Source organism: Haliotis rubra, unplaced genomic scaffold (assembly GCF_003918875.1).
Source record: "Haliotis rubra isolate DU_JTF1 unplaced genomic scaffold, ASM391887v1 Scf80, whole genome shotgun sequence".
Taxonomy (NCBI): domain Eukaryota; kingdom Metazoa; phylum Mollusca; class Gastropoda; order Lepetellida; family Haliotidae; genus Haliotis; species Haliotis rubra.
The window spans coordinates 1555576-1563642 of NW_025767524.1; the positions used below are offsets into that span (position 1 = coordinate 1555576).

Genomic DNA, 8067 nt, shown 5'->3' on the forward strand with positions numbered 1-8067 from the left:
AAAGGCCTTCTCAGTGTTTAGCATTAAGCAAGAAAGAAGTAATTGACAAAGCCTACATGTACAAAATGTATGATCTGGGGATTCAGAGATTCAAATACGGTTGGAGCAAACTCAAACAATTTCAAGGATCCTTGGACCCCAATGAACATCATACAATATTCTTGCTATAGTACAGATATAGTAACTTTACATCTTAAAATCTGAACAATGGTGAATGTAAACAAAGTCAGTGAGCAGGGTATGTGGTGTCATATTGATGGTTCTTGTCACATAATCATCATGATTATACTGTGGAACTTCATTCATCTTGACAAAGGTGTTGCCAAATTTCCACAAGTCAGTTTTAAGAACAGACAGTGACTTCTCCATTGGTCACTGTTCAAAATTATTTGTTTCAACCTACCTTATAATCATTTATAATAACTGCTTGTTCGGAGCATATTTCTAGCACTAGTAGCAGGTGTGTCTTTAATTAGTCTTCGTAATCACCCAGAATGAACTTCAAGCATGGATTCCAACAGGTACTAATGAATGATTGAGTAAATATGGTTTTATGACTGTCAGCAAATATTCCAGCAAAGTCATGGCAGGAAACATGAGAAGTGTTCTTCACACATTTTACCCATATGGGAAATCATGGATACTGAAATGCTTTAGCTGCTATGCTACACCCCCATGTCACTGGTACTGACGATACATCATCATGTTCATAGTTGTAGCCAGAGTTAGAAAGTTAATAATTGTTTCCCAGGACATCCTTGAGTTCTTTTAATCTGACCCATCATCTTTCATTATTATCATTAGTAAGGACACTTTGATCATAATTTTAAAATGCAATTGAAGATCGATCTTAAGATATCCTGATTGACTAATCCTTCTTAAATGCACAGACATCAATTACCGGGTATATCAAAGGAAGAAACCCCATTTCAAGGCAACTATTTTTATCATTGCTAAGGTTTCATAGTTCATGATCATGGTTATGCCAGTCATGTGATAGTCATCCTGTAAATAAACCCTGATGGTTTTCTGAATGCAAAATAAAATACTGCACCCTATACTCTGATAAACTCATAGCTCAAACACTTTTAACCAAACTACACTTATATAATTATTATTTTGTGTTATTGTTGACAAATCCTCATTCCAATGACAAGAATTTTGTGTATGCCACTGATTTATCAATTGTGACATCAAGCGCAGTTATAATCATAACAATAATATTTGCAAATTAACTGAGTTATTTTAACTTATAAGAATGATTAAACATATCATGGTCATCACGCACCACAACAGTTAAATGCACCCAGGTAAAATACATTCAACCCCCCCACCAAATACACACAGGTCTTTTGAAAAAATGACATGAATATGAACCTTTATATGAATGATGATTCAACTTTAAATACGTGCATCTGTATTCACACTGTTTGGGATCGTATTCCCCATAAATATAAGACGTGTTTCATTATTACAGAATTTCAAAAGCAACGCTGTATAATTTCTACTGATGCAAGCGTGTAAACCTGATCTTGAAAATGATTTACATCAATATGATTTCGATGTGACAGGCAAATTCTGTGTTTTCAGTCTGAAATTGTACCGTCAATACTCAAACAGAATTGCTAGTATCGTCCCATACAATACATAAATTAACGTCCCGAAAGCGCACTATAACAACCGAATGTGATAAAACACAATGCTTACCTATATATTCACATCGGGAGCAGATTGTTGCCGAAATCAAGACACATTCCAATCACAAATCAACTTTTCTTGACATATCCGCCATGACACTTTCCATCAAGTACATGGCTCCGCAGAAAACATCTTAGGAACATAAAACAATGCATACACACTACACTACTAAAGGCAGTGCGGCTTATGTACTATAAATGTACGTTCATTCTCTATCCTTGTATTAAATATTTATTTTTTGAATATCAAGTAGAATTGGAACATAAATGCGGTTCTATTTTAAATAGAATACTTGTAATACAACATATAACAAACATTACCTTCATAGTGAATATTATTTGGTTTTCGATTTTATCTATAATAAAATAGTCAGTTCAACAAATAAACAAATAATTTCACAAATTGTATGAATCTATTAAATTACCTAAATATGTCTAATATCATCCTTAACTGTTTTGACTATCAAATGCTGGAAGTAGTTTTAAGCCAAATATTAGCCTATTTTTCGTTGGGTTGGTGCGTGATCTGTGTGTAACATTTTTTCGAGAAAATGTCTGCTGTTTTGAGAGGAGTTATCAGCAAGGCTGTGCCGAATGTTAAGGCAAACGTAATGCAGAAAGCCACCGTTGTGTCTGGCCCACCCAAATTTAAAGTACCAATGACCGTAAGTGTCTGTACCTGTGTGATAAACTTGTGATAATCTATGGACTGTGACCCTTGGATATCTTTGAAGGACATCCGCAACAATTGCCTGTCGCGTTATTTATTGTGTGCTTAAATATTGAACGTGCACACTGTCACGCAGAATATCCACGAAGCATGTATCAACGTCTGAACGCGGAAACTTGTTATGGAAATGCTATCAGTTTTGAAAGCCTCAAGGTCAATGTGGCACAATAAAACACTCCATACCCGTTCTTGCCATGTGCAGAAGACCCAACGATAGTTAGCCAATAAAGCCGTTAAGCATGTAAAATAACTTTCTAGACCCCGTTTTTCCTTGGTGTAAAGAATAGGGTGGGATTTTGTATGTCTTCTTTGTTAGACACCTAACCAGTCTACTTCAATATTCAGTCGGCATTCAGGTAAATTTTAAGACCTGCATCATTATACATAAGTTAACCATATTTCTACAATCAATCAGGGCCCAATAAACCTCAAAGAATGGAAGAACCCAAGGTTATCATCCACTTAAACGTATTCAGCATGATCAGGTTCGATTTGGCAGCCTGGCACTGTGTGTAAGTTTTGTTTAACTCTGCACACTGCACTGCTTTATCATGACAGTGTGTAAATAATCAGTTCTAGAGACGATGATCCAGTATTGTGATCAAGCCGCGCCATGGGGGTAAGATGACACTCTATCAACCAAGTCATTGAGTCTGACCAGATGGTTCAGGGCTTTGACCAGAATAGTTTTCTGGGCACCAGTTCTATCCTGAAATCCAACTATGTGGCATGAAACTATTGAAAGACATATTTGATTGAAATTTTGGCCTGCTTGTAAGTTGTAGATTGTGCTAAAGTGTCATCTTATTTGGAAACTTGCACAAGCAACTAGTATGTGCAGGAAGCCAAAACTAATATTGATGAATAGGTAATTAAAAATCAGGAGTGGCATGGATGAGAATTATCAGGTTAGAATAAGAAAAGTATGTCTGACCATTAGAATGTGACTTGAACATCGTTAAGAGGCTTTAGTAAGTATAGCCAAACTTTATCTGTCTACCACACCCCATTTATGCTGACAAGGGGAATAATTCCTAATATATTTTACCCTGCTTTCTCTTCTGTGATACTTTTAAACTTAAATGATGTATGATTTAGAAGTTCGGATGATTCACAAGTTTAACCCAGTCAGTGCAGATGTCTAAATTAAGAGCTGAAGTATTTCCCCTTAGTTTACACAGGTAAGGTATTAAAGTGTTATGGCTTGTTTGTGTTTTTTATTCTTTACGATAGTGTCAACAGTCTAAAAAGAATGATTGATTTATGAGTAGTCGGATCAAAACTGATGGTTAACTTGGTGTCCTCAATCTGTGTCAATGGAGTCTTTACTGAATGTCTCCAACAACAGTGAATGCAATCTATTAATAATCTAAGTATTTCCAAACAGCCTACTATAAGTATATTATGTGGCATGCAGTTTTATTGGTCCAGTTCATGCTATCACTGGCTAGAATGTATGTCTTAAGATATTATCAAGAATACATAAACACAGGAGTGAAGGACACGAATTACCCCCGAACCGGCCCCAAGCCGAACCGTCCCCTGATATTTAACCCGAACCGGCCCCTGATATTTGCCCCAAACCGTCCCCGAGAATATTTCTACATTGACATATGAATTAAAGTTCCTTTAACATAAATGACGAAAACATATTACTCATATGTCTTTACATGTAATGACGTGGTAGAGGACATTTTATGTAATTCTTTTAAGAATCTAGAAGATCAATTGCAAAACAATACTAAAGTAAAAGGTGTACTTACATTTCGTTGTATCGTATCCACAGAATTGACACATTAATTCAATACCAGAATAGCACATAAATTCAATATAATGAATTCACGTTTCACCTTTGTTATGCCCAAGTTTCCAGTAACGAAAAATAATGTCGTCCTTCATCTTTTCCCATGTTTCCATGTGTGGAACATTTGTCAAGATTTTCAACACACATTAACCACCTTTCACAGACTGAATTCTGCTAACATTATGAAAACTAAAACATTCTTCAGCTCCAAAATTAAACTGTTATTTTACGCGCGTCTCACTGAGCGATTAAAGTGAATGTGTTGTTTTAATATTTCTTTGAACGGATTATCGTGAGCGAATTAATTTACATGTTGTCTTAAGCGTATGTTCTTACTTGACACTGATTGCGTTCACTCAATGTCAACTGCACCGTATACTGTTATCTTCACCTTGCGTAAAATCTTATAAAAGACATTATCTGAAGGACATGATTCATAATTTGTTCATCATGGATAACGTGTCCGATTCTTGCGTTTGCTGCTCATTGAGATGCCGCGAAAGACAACAGTGCCTGCAGTGTGACTTTTGTGATCTTCATGTCTGTATCTATATAATAAATTAATTGAAATCTTCATGTCTGTATACATATATAATAAATTAATTGAAATCTTCATGTCTGTATCTATATAATAAATTAATTGAAATCTTCATGTCTGTATATATATGTAATAAATTAATTGAAATCTTCATGTCTGTATCTATATAATAAATGAAATCTTCATGTCTGTATCTATATAATAAATTAATTGAAATCTTCATGTCTGTATCTACATAATAAATTGAAATCTTCATGTCTGTATACTAAGTATATAATAGATTAATTGAAATCTTCATTAATTGTCAGTCTGATTATCGTTAACCCAGGGGCCGGTTCGGGTGCGGGGACGGTTTGGGTTAAATATTCAGGGGCCGGTTTGGGTTAAATATCCAGGGGCCGGTTCGGCTTGGGGCCGGTTCGGGTGTATACCAAGGACACCATTCAAGACTTAACCCAGTCTGTGCAGATTTTCGGTATTATATGAATTATACCATTGCTGTGCACATTGACCAATCAGTACAGCTTTAACAAAGAAACCTATAACGTAACAAATGCCCTTGGCGGGCTATGTTAGCATGTAGACAGCACGGTGGATAATCATGATAGAGGCAACAGACTCCTTTTCTGCCTGAATGTTGTATAATATCCAAAATATGAAGATAAAGCTTCCTGTATTTCCGTGTTAAATTAATAAACATGGAAATCACTTCAGTCAATACTGGTTGGATTGTACTGCATTACAGCTGTCGTGCCTGATGCATATCAGAATTATTTTGTTTATTACTTCCTGTTGATTACAGGTTTTCAGTACATCAAACTTGTCATAAGAATTTTGGAGGCAAAGATATTTTAGATCTGATGACTGCTCACAGTGCATACCCAGACAGTCATGACATGATGTTGTAATCTCAAAAGACTGGGTGGAAGACAAAATCTTTCACCTAGTGGTGTCCTATGATAATAGCTGTGGCTGTGAAATGCAAGCCTATTCTATCACTCCTTTTTATAGTCAGTGTCAGCTGGACAAACTATCTGTAAGGGTCAAATAATCCCAGCAAGTTAAAACCATTCTTTGTTAAAAAAGTTTTAACTTTTTATGTATTTCAATGCATAGGCAACAACTTGATTAAAGCCCTATCATATGTCTATGTTACAGAAACTGTGTACTAGTTTGACTCGGCTGATTTTGTATTATCAATCGCTGTGCTCCAGGCTGAACAAACTGAGGTGTTGCTATAAGGAAATTATTTATCTGTACATAGTATGAGGCATATCTTACCGTAAAGAAATCTTGTATTCAATTCAGTTCGTGCTTTCCATCAGATATTCCGGGTATGAATGGTGTCTTAGTATCCAATGCTTGTTGGCGGCAACTTGTGAAGACCTGGTTGCGACCTGATTGATAGTAGTGTTTATGTGTCATCTTGCCCTGATTGTTGTATCATCAAAGATTGATATGCTACTCGATGTTTTGTAGGCAGGATATTGGATTTGGCTGTTTGGAGTGTTGTGTTTTATGAATAGAATGGGATTTAGGCTCAACCTGATTCATGTTAAGCCAGATTTAAGGAATGCAGATGTAGCAAATTCAAGTAAGGGTTCCAACTTTGAAAACTGTTTTTATGAGTCCGAGCCTTTAAGTAAGGCAATTCATCTATACTGGACAAAATAAGTTAGGGATATTGGTATTGATTGTTATTATTATATTTTATCAGTGTGTCAATGAATAAATAGATCATTATTCATAATTTCAAAATTTACATATATCCCTAACTATTTTTGTCCAGCATACTATTACTGTCCAGCATACTATTACTATCCACCATCACACTCAGAGTGTGACATTATTCACTCTTTTAAGGTTTCTTTATTTAAAAAGAAATTGAACTGACTCATAATATGGAAAAGCATTGTTTTTGTAATATTTTTTGTCACTTTGGAAATTGTTATTTTTAAGTTATCTTTGTGAACCGATCAGTATATTCAACAGCCTTGTCACTGACTAGGTGATGTAAAGGACTATTCAGACTGCCAACATATAACTTGAAATTTTTTGTTTGTTTTCAGGAGAAAATTGGACTGGGTAGTGCAATGATACTATGTGTAGTTTCACCGGCAGCCTGGATCTTGATGAATCTTCAAGAGTACAAGAAGAGACCGGGTGATGAATAATGTCATCTTCATCTAGGACATTGTGTGTTTTGTGTTACGCACGGAGAATACCTCAGAGAGTACCTTGACAATCTCCAGCCATCAGACACACAGTGGAACTTTGGACTAAGTACTGAAAATGGTAGACCATATGTGAAATATGTGGACCGAAATAATTGGCATTGTTTGAAATGAGAATGATGTGTAATCAAGTTTGAGGCCAGATGTTGTATTCTCCTGTGTTTAGATATGTATGACATGGTTATTTAAAATATCCTCACTGATGTATGCTTTTGTTGTTTATTCCTGTGGGTAAGCCTGGTGGTTAAAGCATTGTCTCGCCACACCAAAGATCCAGGTTCCATTCCACACATGGGGACAATGTGTGAAGCCCTTTTCTGGTGCGATGTTGCTGGAATATTGCTAAAACAGTGTAAGCTAAACTCACTCACTAACTTTACTCACACTCACTCACTTCACTGTTTATTCCTGTTCAGGAGCCTTTGAAAACTGCTGGGACATGTTGCTCATTGGTAAATCAGTGATTCATTCATACTGCCCTAAACTGACATACAATGTTTCCGTTGTACCAGTTATGTTTCTGTATGAGATCATTGAGGGACATGATGAGGAGGGGAAATGTACATCTTGTTAAATGACACCACACTCAGTTCTGTTGGTAAAACTTTGGACCTGTGCCGCAGACAGCTTTGAAAGGAAGTTCTATACACTTGCAGTCTGATGTCACTTCCTGTCTGGAGAAATATCTTTGAAGTGGGACCAGATAGTCCCATTCATGAAACCTATTAAGGAAGGATGGGTATTTCTGTTTCGATGACTGCTTCCTGTTTCAAATATCATATCATATTAATTATTGCAAGTAAAATTAAGTAAATTGTCTTTCAAAATACAATATTGAATTAGCGTTCAATGAAAAAAAATTTCGAGTGATTATGGCACTGAAATACTTAGTCTACTTTATTAACATCAACAGTTATTAAACAATAATATTCCATCATGGTTTCTTAATGCTGTAAGGTCGGTGGGGTAGCCTAGTGGTAAAAGCATTTGCCCGTCACGCCGGGGTTCGATTCCCCATATGGGTACAATGTGTGAGGCCCATTTCAGGTGTCCCCTGTTGTGAT

The 8067-nt window shown here is 36.0% G+C and overlaps 1 protein-coding gene and 1 long non-coding RNA gene across 4 annotated transcripts in view; one reads left to right on the forward strand and one right to left on the reverse strand.

The window, feature by feature from the left end:
• The window catches only part of LOC124261587 (BTB/POZ domain-containing protein 7-like), a 46014-nt gene extending 39854 nt beyond the window's left edge, over positions 1–6160 (reverse strand). For 2 of the 3 annotated variants that reach the window (XM_046695912.1, XM_046695913.1), the window contains exon 1: positions 1708–1841. The gene's annotated coding sequence lies outside the window, so the exon portion shown is untranslated. Of the gene's footprint in view, positions 1–1707; positions 1842–6050 lie in introns of those variants that run through there. The other variant, XM_046695914.1, reaches the window with a different exon arrangement.
• On the forward strand, positions 2165–7206 carry LOC124261590. Its single transcript, XR_006894370.1, has 2 exons — positions 2165–2362; positions 6839–7206. It is a non-coding gene; the product is annotated as an uncharacterized LOC124261590 (long non-coding RNA).
• Positions 7207–8067: the final 861 nt, after the last annotated feature.